We start from the raw sequence: 14,673 nt of genomic DNA on the forward strand, positions 1-14,673 counted from the left end.
TCGGCAGTCTGCTCCCAGGCAGTCGGCGTGGACGCTGACACGGTGAAGTGGCGAGGGGCAAAGGCGCACACCGCATTCTCGTGTCAACTACACACACACACACACATACATACACACGCTGGCGTGGTTTGCGAGCAGCCTTGCAACACGAGGAAGCAGTGGCGGCGGCGGCGGAGGCCTCGTCCTCACCGCAGACACACGAGAGCGGGCTTTCCCTGAACGGATGGTATGGATACTCAGGGGATTGGGCCGACCTTGACGCCTTGTTTGCGAGCCGTGCGTGACTCCGCCGATGGCCACTCAGTCAACAAAGAAGAAGGCGAGTGCGGGCCGCAACGGCACACATGTGGGCGGCCTGGCGTTAAACAATGTGGAGGCATGTGACTTTGAAGACAAACAGTGTGGAGGGAATCATCCTTGGGAATCTTTTTCACTCTGCGTCCATTTGCTTTGCTCATTTCTTTTTCAGAGTCATACTGCAGAGTATTAATGAAATTCAGGAATTTCTGGCAAGTCTTGGCTGTTTCCTAAAAGTGTCAACAGTCTACCTGGCCTGGCATTCTTTAATGTGGAGCCATGTGGCTGCTGTATATTACTTCTAACTTTAGAGGAGATGCAGGAATTTCTGGCAAGTGCTGGCTGTTTCCTACACGTGACAACAATCTACCGCATTTTTCCACAATTTTCAAAAAGGAATATTATGTATAAAACATAGAGGGTGTGCCAAAAATAATTCATCACTTTTTGACTGGCCAGTATTCATAGAAATATTTCATTTTGATTCAGGTGTTTATTGACATACATTTGATACAAGTAAAGAGTTTGAAGAAAAAAATAAACCAAATAATAATAAATAATCTTCGCCCGAAGATAGCTGGGATAGGCTCCAGCACGGCCGAGACCCTTGTGAGGATAAAGCGGTACAGAAAATGGATGGATGGATGGATGAATAAAAAAATAAAAAAATACATACATAAATAATAAAAATCTAAAAATAAATCTCAAGTCTAAAAATGCATTTTATATAAAAAATGAATTTTGCTAAATAAATGCCATTATCAATTATTAAAAACTTTCCAGAGTGAATTAGATATATGAAAAGCAAATAACTGCTAATGATTCGACCATGTCCAGCCGGGTTTTTGGCCTCTCCTCACGAGCGCAGGTGTTGCCGGGCTTTCGATTTGCTGAGGGAGTTTCTGGTTTCAGGAAACACGATGATAACGGCCTGGTGGTTTAATGTCAGAACTGGGAGGAAAACCTTCCCGGAACAAAGGTGCTGGACTCCAAGCAGGGGGTGTATATGCTGAAGATGTTATTTGCAGCATACACACATACACAAGCACAGCAGCCCACGCGAACATTTTTCTTCACTTCCTGTTATTATTTAGTGCAGTCCAATGTGATTGATAACATTGTTGGACATTTTTACTTTATCAACAACAATATACAAAAAATACAGTACATTGTCTATAAATATATATTCAAATCTTAACAATAAAAAATGTAAAATTGTTGAAAAAGATTTCAAAAACATTACATTTAAGTAGATTAGATAATATATGAATTTTGATGTAATATTTTCATATTTATTGAAAGACATTTACTCACAATAGACAATAAATGCAAATGCAATTTATTATCAAATATTAATAAAATATTTATAAAATGTCAAATGTATTTAAGGAATACGTAACATTTTATAAAATAGTATTTGTTAAATATTTATTTTAGAATGTATATCAAATTTCCCATAGGTGTGAATGTGAGTGCGGGTGGTTGTTTGTTTCTATGTGCCCTGCGATTGGCTGGCGACCGGTTCAGGGTGTACCCCGCCTCCCGCCTCCCGCCTCCCGCCTCCCGCCCGAAGATAGCTGGGATTGGCTCCAGCAGCTCGCGACCCTACTGAGGATAAGCGGTAAAGAAAATGGATGGATGGACATCCTGTAGCAGCCCTAGAAATACATAATGCATCAAGTAAATCAGAATTTTAGTCGTAATATATTCATTCAAATCTCTTCTATCGTACATTGCGGTCAGTCCAGCAGGCAGCCGACACTATGACTGCATCAGTTCTTTTTCAAGCGGGGTCTCCAAGAAATGACTGTTTTTTAATTCTTTCCACAGCAAAGGGAAACACTAAACCCCATCCATCATCCGTTTTCTATGCCGCCTAGCTTGTTGAGGATCACAGGTGAGCTGGTGCCTATCCTAGCTGATTTGGGGCAAAAGGCGGACTCCACCCTGGACTGTTTGCCAGTCAGTCTCAGGGCACGTATACAATACTGTAGAAACATGCCAAACGTCACACTCATATTCACACCGTCGTTGAATGGGAACTGAACTGCTGCACCAAAGTCAGGCACGTGTACTACTAGATACCATCAGTGACTGGAAACACTTAACTCCCGCGATCAATTCACATCCCGACCCGTGGCGCACTAAAACCCCCCAGTTTGCTACTAACGGGACAAATTCTGGATTTGCATGTCAAAACCTTCTCGAAATTTGCGATAGTAATGACTTTGGACTGCGTGAACTCGCAGGAGAGAACAACAACAATCGCACTCGGGTTGTTGCCCCGGCGTCCGGTTTGATTAAAATTAAAGATGTGCCTCCTCAACCCTCCCACCTCGCCAGATAAAAATAGTCTTTCTCGGTTAGTGTGCAAAGTAAATAAGCAGGCCACTGATCCAGAGGACAGCGATGGTTTGGGATCATTAAAAACAGATAACAAGGGAGACAGCGGTTCTGGCGTGGGCCACATAAAAAAACACACACACTCCAGGGGGGGTTACACATAATTAACCCTTACATACCGTTTATTTTCCACGCACACATCGTATGTTCCGGGGTTAATTTTGACACGGGCCAAGAATGTCGTCATTAGATTCTTATGTATCAAATTATGAATTAGTCCTTAATCAATGTGTCAGAAAAAAGAGAAAGTGTATTTTTTTAAATATATTTTCCACCATTTGTTTCTAGTGGTTTTTAGTATTTAGTACGATGACCATTCTTATGCTGTACTACTCTTTATCCAACAGACAGTTGGGGAGTAACTAATTACATGTAACTACACTACCTAATTTAATTACAAAATGTATGCAATTGAAATCCATTACAGTATTGGGAGAAAATGTGTCATTAAATTACAGTTAGTTTTGGAAATTCCCATGATTACAATTTTGGCCACATTACAAAAATAGCTGCAAAAGTTCCGATTTTTAATTTTTTTTTTATATCACTTCATCCTCCCAAAGTCGGCGCTTGTGATTGGCTCTCTCTGATCATGTGCCATTCTGGTGTAGTTTCAAACATGACATATTTTTTCAAAATATGACCTCAAAGCGCTACCTTGTGGTGCAACCTATTAGTTTGTCTAAGATTTTGAAAAGGTTAGACTCATAGATTTTTGAACACATAAAATAACCTTGACTTTTAAACAGTTTAATCTTTATAATTGTAGACTTTTTTAGTTTTACTTTTTTATTACTTATCTGGGTTTTCGCATGAAGCAATATTCTCTAAATTGTGCATATTTGTCAGTAGGTCAACATGCTATGGTATGGTCATTTTCCACATGCTGTACACATAATGCAACGAACACATTTTTTAAAATGAAGTATTTGCATTGAATCAAATTTTGTCATAATTGAAATTTGAATCAAACAGTATCTGAGGGTTAAAGCCATCAATGTCAACTTCCGTGAATGATGAGGTGTGCGTTGGCCCCCTTGCAGGGAACTCTGCTGAAATAAACCCAATTCTTTATAATAGTTTTAGTTTAATACAGCAGCTGAGCAAACAGATTGTTGTTGAAATATCACCTCACTGCTAAGATGTGACACCACCGCGCGTTTGCCGAGATTCCCGCTGGAAGCATAACAAACGCAGCTGAGTCTGGCATTTACATGGCGGCGGAGCGGCGGCGGCACGCAGAGTCCGGGCATGGATTTTGGGGTGGAAAAACGAGCCGCGATGGCGAAAGATGCTGCCTTTTTTCCCCCTTTAAGGCCACCGTATGTTCCCTTATGTCTGGCCATGCCCCACCCCCAAAAAACAGCAGCCCCTGAAGCCAGTTTTACTCAGCACCAGGAAATTTGGTATGATGTCCATCATCGGTAGACCCACCAAAAAGTCTCAACAAGCCAGACATTTTAGTGGGCATTTTAGTTGTTTTTATGATTATTTTTGCCTTGTCCAGGGGTTCTTCAAAGCACCGGTGTTAAACATAGAGCCCGCGGGCCAAAACCGGTCCACTTGGTAAGGTGTAACAGGGTTACTGTAATAAGAGTGATTCCACTTTTACAGATGGGTTTTGGTTTATTTGATGGCTCAATAGCCGGTTCGTAAGCGCCGCCACTGAGGTTGCTAGTTAGCTCATTATGCGACTTACTGTCCTTTACAGTGTGCCTACAAAAGCCAAACATTTACTGTTTATTATTGTTGACTTGATTTTGTTGTCAATGCATTGACAACAAATGGCATAAATGAATCAAAACTGAACGAGGAACAAGAGACGTGCTTAATCTCTGCATAGCACTTTTCATTATTCACTATATGAGTTTATTTCCATAATTTCAAGGTTTTTTGGGGGGTACAACACCTATTCCGGCATCCCAGATGCTTTGCAACTACGGGGAAGCCGCCAGCAACTGTGTAATGGGAGAAGATGTAGTGGAGTACACGCACGTACACAGAGTAACGTATCCTGGTGAGGTATGAAAAAAAAAAAAAGATTACCAGATGTTTACCCAGCCCGACCATATGTGGCCCGGTTGCTCTGCGTTGAACCTTTGACCATGTGACCACGAAGGCCGTCAAACAACGACGCGTTCCCGCAAACAGGAAAGGTAGCGTCCCTCAATCAGGAATCCCCTTTTTAGTGTCGGAAACCTTGCCTGGTTCCAATTAAAGCATTGAATATCAAAGACAATCGCTTCCATTTTTAATGTGCATTCTTTACGCGTTCCCCCGGTTTATTTGGACAGCAAATTTGTGGGTGGATCCCTCGGCTAATTAGTATGGGAAACTTGCACCTGTGGTCGACCGATGTTTTGAGAGTCCGCAGCGTCGAAATATTTGGAAGCGGCAGCCCAGCTTTTTGTGTGAAAAACAATTCCAGACGGCATGTGATGTGGAAGATTTTCTGGAACAATACGGCGACGCGGCGGTTAGGAGTTTTCCGAGATTTGATTTCAAAGCGAGGCCCATATAATTTGTCATTCATCGCAAAGCCTTTGAACCACGTACTTGCTCTCACACAACCGGCCTTAAAGACTTCATTGTGGTGCCACCAGTTGCTGCAATGCAGTTATGTCTGCTCCACAATGGATGATGTCATGCTTTCTTAAGACCTCAAAACACTTCTGTTCGCTTTATTCTACGTTTGAAATACTATTATAATGATAGTTACACTTTTCAAGCATTTATAGGCTATTTATTCATTTGGCACAAAGAAATCAATCCATTTTCTATTGTACTTGTTCTCATTACTGTTGCCGGTTAGCCTATCCCAGTCAATCAAATGAATCAATCACAGCGCACATACAGACAAACAACTATTCACATTCACACCTATGGACAATTTCGAGGCTCCAATGAAGCTAACATGGATGTTTTTGGAACGTGGGACAAAGTACCAAGAGAAAACCCACGCAAACACACACAGAAGGTGCAAAAGCCAAGATTAAAAATCTATGAGGCAGACGCGCTATCTACTAGGTAACCACGTTGCCCTAAAAATAAATCAATGAATACAAAAGATTGTCTGCTTTCCTTGAGGAACTTGAATTCTCACTCTCCCACTTACACATGGCGTTCCTCAAGGGTCAATTGTCAATCCCTCAATGATTTACATTTCTCTAAAGCACACATTTTTTTAACAGTCTAACTGACTTTAAAAGGAAAAAATCTGCAGGTGTGTGCTTACTGCTCTTATTGTGTGTGTTGTACTCCAGATACACTGCATATGAAACCATATCTCCACCAACAATCGAGAGTCTCTTCACTCAAACCAGATAGTAGCACCAAGATTGAACTCTGAGAGGACTTGTGGCGGCACAGGGCATCCAGACTACTGGCTTCAGGCCGTGTGCTAGTTGGCTATCGTTCTGTTTCACGTCACAATCATGTAGTGCGAGCAGATCGGGAAGGATAATCGCTCAGGATAATCTTTTACAGACATCTAAAAATCAGGCCTTCGATTGGATTGTGGAAAAATGCTAAAATTTGGCTGGATTTCTCATGTGTGTGTACCCCACTTAAGCAAAATTCAACAGCAGAGCTTGTGAAATTTGTTTTTGGTCCCTAAAAAGCTAAATATGGTTAGAAGATGTGCTTGGGGCACCTGTACAAGGGACACGTCACCCATATAAGTTTTTCTTTTCCATTTGGGCTCTGGATAAAGCTATGTGATGTTGCGCATAGTTGCTCGAATCTCTCAAGTATCAACAGGTAGACTTTTGTCTGCCCCAAGGTAGGCAATGTACTTGTATAACATGTCAAATAAAGTCATGATGTTAAATCAAACTGCTGAAGTGAGGTGTAGTTACTGTCATTGGCGCTAAGCTAACGAGGCTAGTGACAGGCTCCTGGTCGCAGGTCATTTGGTAAGCTTAGCAACAGTAACTTTGTTTTTTCCAACCCTTTAGCCACAAAAGTGTATGAATATATAAGATTATTACGCAGCTGCATATAACCCAGACTATTTTTCTTACATTAAGTAATGTAAGAAATGTCTGGATACCTTTTACAGCTCAATGAGCCAAATTCTGGGGTCATTAACTATGGACTTGTAAACAAGGGATTGAATTGATTTTTTTCCTTTTTTTCCCAGCGATACTGTACAATTTAGGCTCTTTCAACTGAAAGACGCTGGGGGGAAAAGTAATATATTTCTTATCTCAATGAGGCCTTGAGAAGTCTTTGATCTCGCAGCCTCCTCATTGTTCCCACTGCGCGCCCGCCGCCGTGTTTTCACTCCCAGTCGTGCAGCTGCACAACTCCCTGCCCAATAACAAACTTAACGAGTACTTCATTATTTCTTGAAACACTTATTTGACATACGCACAGTTTATCAGCTCGTACGTCTTTATAATGTGTGGCTTTATCTTGACTGCTGGAGCTATGTTTAGGCTTGAAGCGTTTCACATTGACTGTGCTTTGAAATGTAACATTCTTCGTGTATACAACGCAGCTGACTATTTCTGCTGCATAGTATATTTCAGCATTCTGCGTATATATTATTATTCATGTGTAGCTGTCAACCCACTGCTGATAATTGATTTTAAGAATTTCTGGGGAAGTATTTATTGATAGATGTGTCATTTTTGCCCACATGCAATCTCCACGAGTTGTGCTGCATAACATAACTGTAATATAGAATTCTGTACATACCTTTACATCATTGATTCATTGTATTCAGTAGTTATTAATCCACTTCCATTCACTTCTGCACATATAGAATGTATAGTTTAGTATTCTGTGTGTATATATACCTATTACTGTGTGGTTACATGCTGCTGACTACTATTGCTGCGACTCACGTTCTATCGAATCTGTACGTACAGGTATGGTCCTTTTTTATTTATGTACCGTTTTCCATTCCCATCTGTATATGTGGTATGCACAGCATAGTATTCTACATATATAGATATTCATGTTTTTGCTACATACAATGCTGCCGACTGTTCTCGTTCACTTCTGTATGTATGGTATCTTTTTATGAATGTACATTTGCCACATTCACTGCCCACGCTCAGCTTGTGTGGGGCGGCTCCATAATGGCGTTCCCTCCTGTCAGGAGACACAGGTGACGGGATGGCGGAGCCTATACGGATATTTATTTATATGTACACAGCCTAGTGCGTCACTCACCTCCGTTGTGGTTTTTCGTGGACGAGGGGCGCATCTGAAAGTGACTGTGCGGTTCTATGATCGTCAAATTACAGGCCTGGGTCATTAGGCACCGCTCACATCTGCAAACAGGAGGGTGCCACAGGGTCCCCTTCTCAATGTATAGCCCACCAGCTCGAAAAAAAAAAAATACTGTCAACCCAGTTTCTTGTGAAAATCTGCCACCATTATATACATGTAGTGTTACCTTGAGATAGGAGTTTAGCTTGAATTGTGACTCCGCTCTCAACGCAAAACACTCGATCCCAAATCCTTTTCCCACCTTTGAAATGAATGCAAATGCTATTGATATGTTCCAGCCTCCCCAAAGAAGAACAGAAGAATTGTTTTTTTTTTAAATAAGGAAAATAGCACTCTAAAATATTGTACTTGGTAAACACATATAGTAATAACATTTAAATAGAATGTAGTATAATATTGACATGCAGACACAAAGGAAGAAGACTTGGGACTACTGTAAGTGACTCAGTAAGCAGTATCCACGATATAGTGGGGGGCTGTATTACATGAATGTTGTTATTGTAAATGGTCTGGGCCCAAAACATGCGCCACATCCATTTTGGGAGTCTTTTACTATTTGTTTTGAAGGACCGATTTCAGACACCTAGTTTTGCTGTCAGTGTCAAAACCCCGTCAGTTTTGATTGCAGTCCAGGTAAACGTGGGAGATCGTGGAGCTGGAAAGTGAAATGAGGCGAAATGAATTTGTTCCCCGTCGTCACGATTCCCTCGCAGCCTGACCTTCATTCATCCGTCCGGCAGAGGAAGAAACCTATTTGGTTTGAATGTCGTCCCACAAACGAGATGGTGGATGTACTTAGAAAAGTAATATTCAGACAAATTCTCAAACGATGGGTAACTTTCAGACAGCAAGCTTTTGTTTTTTTGTCAGAGTAAGACCCTATTTGTTTTGAATGATATCCTTTGAAAAGTGATAGAAGAGTGAGCTCAAAGGTCCGATCAGGATATATTTACTTTTGGCACTCTCCTTGTGACAATTCTCAAACCATCTAATGTCCCGCCACCACTTCTCAGTGTCAGAGCAAGAACCCTACTTGTTTTGAATGCTATCCAGTTAAATGTGACCGGCACGGGTGAGCTCAAATGAGGAAATGTTCTCTCCCAGCATGCTACCGTCAGACACGGTGGGGGAGCGGAGCATGGTAACTTGTTATTTTAATGATGTCCTCCCGCATTCACGTGATGGATGTGGGCCACACAAGTGGATATACAGTATGTGTGGCTCCACGCCGGCCAACATCAGCTTAGGTTCGCTCGTGATTGTTCGTCGGCATGGAGAATGTGGTGGCTGTTCGTTCACCTTCAAAAAAAAAAAAAAAAAAAAAACCAAAACAATCTGTATCCCGCTCTTTTGCTAATTGTGTCGAAAACGAAGTGGGGGAAAAGGTGAGTGTACACCATAAATATGTAAATAAATATAAATTTACTCCACATTGTGCCTTTTGTTTGGGTTTTGTGTGTGATGCCACCGCAAAAGCGTACCAGTGAAGGAAAAGCAATGTGTCTGGCACCACTTAATTAAATATCAATTATAAAGACAAATAAATGTCACCAAGTCGATGCTAACGTGGGCAGCATGGTGCACCAAGTGTTTAGCATATCTGCCTCACAGTCGATAGAGACAAACTACCATTCACACTCACATTCAAACCTACGGACAATTTAGATGAAGCTAACACGCATGTCTTTGGAACGTGGGATGAAGCGGGAGGCGAACACATTTGATTTAGTTTTATTGGTTAGCTTCTTTTTCAACTTTTACACAATTCCGAATGTTAAAATATGACTTAAAACACTGCTAATAAAGGTTTTATGACGACGAGAGTTTGAGCCTGGACTGAATTCATTCACGTTAAATGATTCTCCATTGGAAACGTTTGGGAAACTCAGAAGTCTGGCGGCGTCACGTAATGGATTGTGTTCACATTGTACTTTATAGCTTTAAATTGTGATTAAGCGCCTCTTGGCTACGGGTTACGGAGCTAATTTGTTATCCGATGAAAATGAGAAAGCCTGTCTCTGGTGGCGACTCTCATAACTTGATCGAGTGCAGATGTTTCTGTCTTTTGTAATTTGTTGACCCTTAGTGCACATTAGTTGATATTTAGCTAGTAAGGAGACTTCATCACGCATTGGAAAGTACAAACGGGACACTTTCGATAGCCACGCTTGATTGACGTCAGGGCTAACGCGGTGTGTCCGCTCATTAATATTACTTTACACTCTGCAGACTTTCCTCTGCTTTTGACATTTAGCTTCATCCTTCCATCACAACAAAACAATCAGCGGCTGTGCAACCCCCGTAATTAGATTCTCTGTGGGGACTCGAGGGGTTATGGAACACGCATACAAGAGCAGTCATGACATGACTTGGACAAATATACGCCGGATGTCAATGACACCATGACTCCAAGCCCTTAAAAGTAAATCCAGGAGAAAATGAGTGGTGGGTAATTTCCTTTGAGATGTGTAAATGATTAAAACATGCTATGAAGCCCTTGGATTGGGGATTCTCATTCAGCGTGACGAGCAAATCAATCCGGTGAAAAGATGGTAAATCAGGTTTCCAGTGCCTCTGGTTGACACTCTGCAGAGCTGCATGCGTGGTTAATTGGTCACGCAGCAGAGGAACGACCTGAAGTTTATATGCAGGCGCTCAAGAGACCTGGGAGACGGAGGTCTTCACACTCAACGATGATTTGTTATTGTCTTTGGGAATCACTTCTGAAGCTAGAGGTTAGGGTTAGGGATTAGGGTTTTAGGTATTAGGGTTAGGGTTTAGGCCTGAGGGTTGAGGTTTCAATTCTAGGGTTTGAGTTCGAGAGGTTCGGTTCAAGGGTTTGGGTTTAGGGTCAGGGTTTAGATTTGAGGGCTGCTCAAGAACCCATGCGAACTTGCCCTATGATTGACTGGCGACTAATCCTTTTACCCAGCCGGGATAGACTACAGTTAGCCTGAAACCCTGACTTGGATGAAGAAAAATGGCAACCAGAGCTTGGAGCAATTGGTTCCTGATGCGCATCTTTGACAGATGTATCCTCCCCCCTTACTTTAGGTTTTAGTGTTGCGGTTTAGGTTTAGGGCTAGGTTAGGTCCAGACTTATGGTTTATGGTTAATTGGTTAGTAGAGTTGAGGTCTATGGGTTAGGATTAGGGTTAGCTGTTGAACAATCCTTCACCCAACAAACATCAGTTGGGATAGACTCCAATTCCCCGGCAACTCTGAAGGGGAAAGTCAGTTACCTTGGTAACAAGAACTTTCACCAACTGGTTCCACATGCGCATCCTTAGCGGATGTATCTGACCTATCTCCTCCCACTTTACTCTGGCAACGTCCAACCGTGGGTGGGGAGACGGAAGCGTGGGGAGCTCCCAGTCCACCAGCAACGGAGGAGAATCCAGATCCAGCCAGCCGAGGGGGAAGCCGTGTTGCGCGCGGTGAGGTCATGCTCCAGACATCTGCAGCGGGTTCTAATTACGCCAGAACAAGTCGACAACGTCTGACTGCGTTTTGGCGAGGGAATGGGCCAGAACGAGCCGTTCTGCGCTTGCCGTCGTCCAGGCCTGGAGAATGCCTTCACGCTGCCCACACCCCCTCATCAACATTCTCCAACAACAGCTTCATCCTGCATTACATTCATAAGTGCTTTGGGAAGCTGGAGGTTACAATCCATCAGTCAAGCGTGCGTACAGAAAGCTGGCGTGTGCAAAGCAAATGTCTTGCGTGGGGACCTTTTAACCCAGGGGTGGGGAAACAATAGCCCGATTGAATACAAATTAATCATCAGCATCTCAGGTGAGTATATGAATTGTTATTCGATAAATATTGATTGTGAATTGCTCCAGATGATGTACGTAGCACAGTTACGTGCTGTTATAGTGCGTTTTTGTTTCGCATTGACATTTTCTATAATTGCGACATGATACTGGTGGGAGTAAGAGGCGGATTATTTCAGGTAACCCCACAAATGCACACCTCACCGCCGATCGCATCGTTAAAACAGCAACTCAAAAGCTGCACAAGACTTTTGGACAGTAGTGTACATTCAACAATGTTGAATTTATTTTAATGAAGACATGGTTCATTCATAATTATTAGATACATTGTGGTGGTGGTGCTACTGGATGTAACTGCTGTCAGGCCAAACAAGAGGAAAAAGGCCATCGTTGAAGATTCAGAAATTCTTTATGAGCTCAGCAACCGCAGTGATATCCAGTTGGAGGGGAATAACTACGGATCCTAGCCTTCACTTTAGATGACTGCCTGAGGAACCGCATATGAGTTGTAAAGTTCCAGCTCGCACTCATCTATCATCTGCACCCACCTTGAAGGCTTCGCTCGTAAAGACATGGGGAAAAAAAAAAAACGGCCTTATTTTCATAATTGGACTGATATTTCCTCCCCGGTGACAAAATTAAAGTGTCTTGCAATGGAGACGGTAACTGGAGTAAAATTGCACTTTAGGAGTGGAACCTCTGATTTCTGAGGAAGCCGTAAACCCAAAGTTGACAGTGATTAACACGAAAAACACTCGCTGCTGTGGCAACCAATCAACGTGGCGCCGAAAGTCGAAACGCCCGCGATACGGTTTGGGTCATACCTTGAAATTATGTTAATTGTTTACTTCATGCTCTGTGAATGATTGTAATTCCGTTTCAGACACGGGCTCCAGACGGGCCGCCGTCAAAAGGGACTTTTCAGTAAACTTTGCAAGAAGTCAAAGTTGAAAAAGTGCTATGGATTTCAATCGAAATTCAATTAGAAGGAAAGTGGACTTTTTATTTGCCTGTATACGAATAGTTGCTTCTCTGGAGTGAGCAGCGCATTCATTTGACTTGATCGTCCGTCAAAGATGTCAACTTGGCAGGAACTGTTGATGTTTGCCCACGTGTCTTCTGCAGGTGCCACATGCATGGATCCACACACAAATTGCCAAGTGTCATTCATTCATGTTTTTTTTTTGGAGTAACCTGCACAACATTGGCAGTAGCTGCTGACTTAATCTCAACTTCCAAACGTGCTATTCCCTGTGCTACAAGGCCCAGCACAAACCCCTTTGTAGTCAGAGTGGTGACAGTTTAATGCACACCACACCCTTGCCAACAGGCATGAAGAGCCCCTCTGCCCACCACTTTCCTCTGGCGTGCGTGGTGACTTCAGTCTGCTCGGCGTATAAACGGGTGAAATCCCCTTAAAGCAACGGCGCGACACGTGCGTGACTGCGGGTGGAAATTCTGCCGCCCACCATCACTGCCGACAAGGCTCCTAGTGTCAACATTTACCTTCCATTTATTTATGTTAATCAGTCACAAGCGGACTCTCTCCTGACACGGAAAAAAAAAAAAAGGAGGCAGAATTCGATATCGAACTGATTGAAAGCTGGACGGACGCGTATAATTTTATCACGCGCTGGGAATTCCTTCCACTCCCGAGACGAGGCGCTCATTCCATTGTAATGAATTCTGGTCCTCGCCATTCATTTTCAAGGCTTTTCCAAATAACGAGACACATAGGTTGCAAAAGTATTCACAATCTGTGCTTAAGTACAGATACCTGTGTCAAAATAGGACTAAGGATTCAACATACAGACTATGAAATGTATTTAAATATAATGGTAAAAAAGGAATCAATGAAGAAGTACATCTCTGCACACAAAAAGTTTCCCTCTTTAACTTGCAAAGTGTTTTTACTTAGAATAAAAAAAAAATCACTCGACACAGTTTCACTGCAAGCTAAATTTCGACAGCATAATGAGGGTTAAAGGAACTGCATGACCTGCATGAGCAATAACGAAACAAAATGACAAAGATGCTAAATTAGCATTAGGCACCTGAAAAATGCCCGTATGTGTGTTTTTTTTATTTATTTATTTATTTATTTTATAGATTGCACCAGAAGCTTTTGGGTTTTGGCCTGGCTCAAGACAACACATTTGCCACAAATCGTTGTCATGGTCAACAACATCCCAAAAAATTATGAAACAAATCCGTGGGTGAGGGGATTTCTTCATTGCTTTTAATGCAGACTGGTTCGCGTGCTTCCATGTTGATGCTGTCCCCCCCCCCCCCCCCCCCCCTTGCTAGGCTATGTCTCCAAGACCTAATAAATCAAGATCTCAACCGCTGTTGACTTGTCATGTCATCATCTGTGCAGGCTGAGAAAAAGTATTGAGTGTTTTTGACAAAGAAATGAATAGAACGTACAGATATTTGTTTTCAAATGTCCGGATCAAAAGTGAAATGTCATCAGAAAAAGAAATATTCAACTAATGTAAAAATACCAGAAAAGAAGTACACTAACAAAGTATTCATACTTGCTTACTCCCTGCCACTGACAAGTCAGGACTTGCCGTCCATATGGAGAATTACAACCCGCAGACATTCTGTCCCGGGGACCCTCTTTTGAAATGCAGCCCCTGTGGCCCTGACAGTGTTTTAGCGTGAGACAGTCCAGATGGGAGATCCCACACACGCCGCTGTCCTAATGAGCGCGGCGCTATCGCCGCTAAACCGCCGTGATGTGACAGGAAGGAGAGCCTCCATTCATTAAGCTAATGACGCTCCGCGAGCGAGCGGGTCAGCGGGGGTGACGACACAGGGCGTCGTAGAGAGCGGATGCTTACTTACTGTTTTGACCTCGGAGGCCCACAATAAACACGCGGCGGCAGCCAAATGAGTCAGTGATTTGTTTGAGGGAACACGTAACTGTTTTGTGTCATTAATATGACAGGCG

The sequence above is a fragment of the Phyllopteryx taeniolatus genome, chromosome 14 (genome assembly GCF_024500385.1).
Source record: "Phyllopteryx taeniolatus isolate TA_2022b chromosome 14, UOR_Ptae_1.2, whole genome shotgun sequence".
Classification (NCBI taxonomy): Eukaryota; Metazoa; Chordata; class Actinopteri; order Syngnathiformes; family Syngnathidae; genus Phyllopteryx; species Phyllopteryx taeniolatus.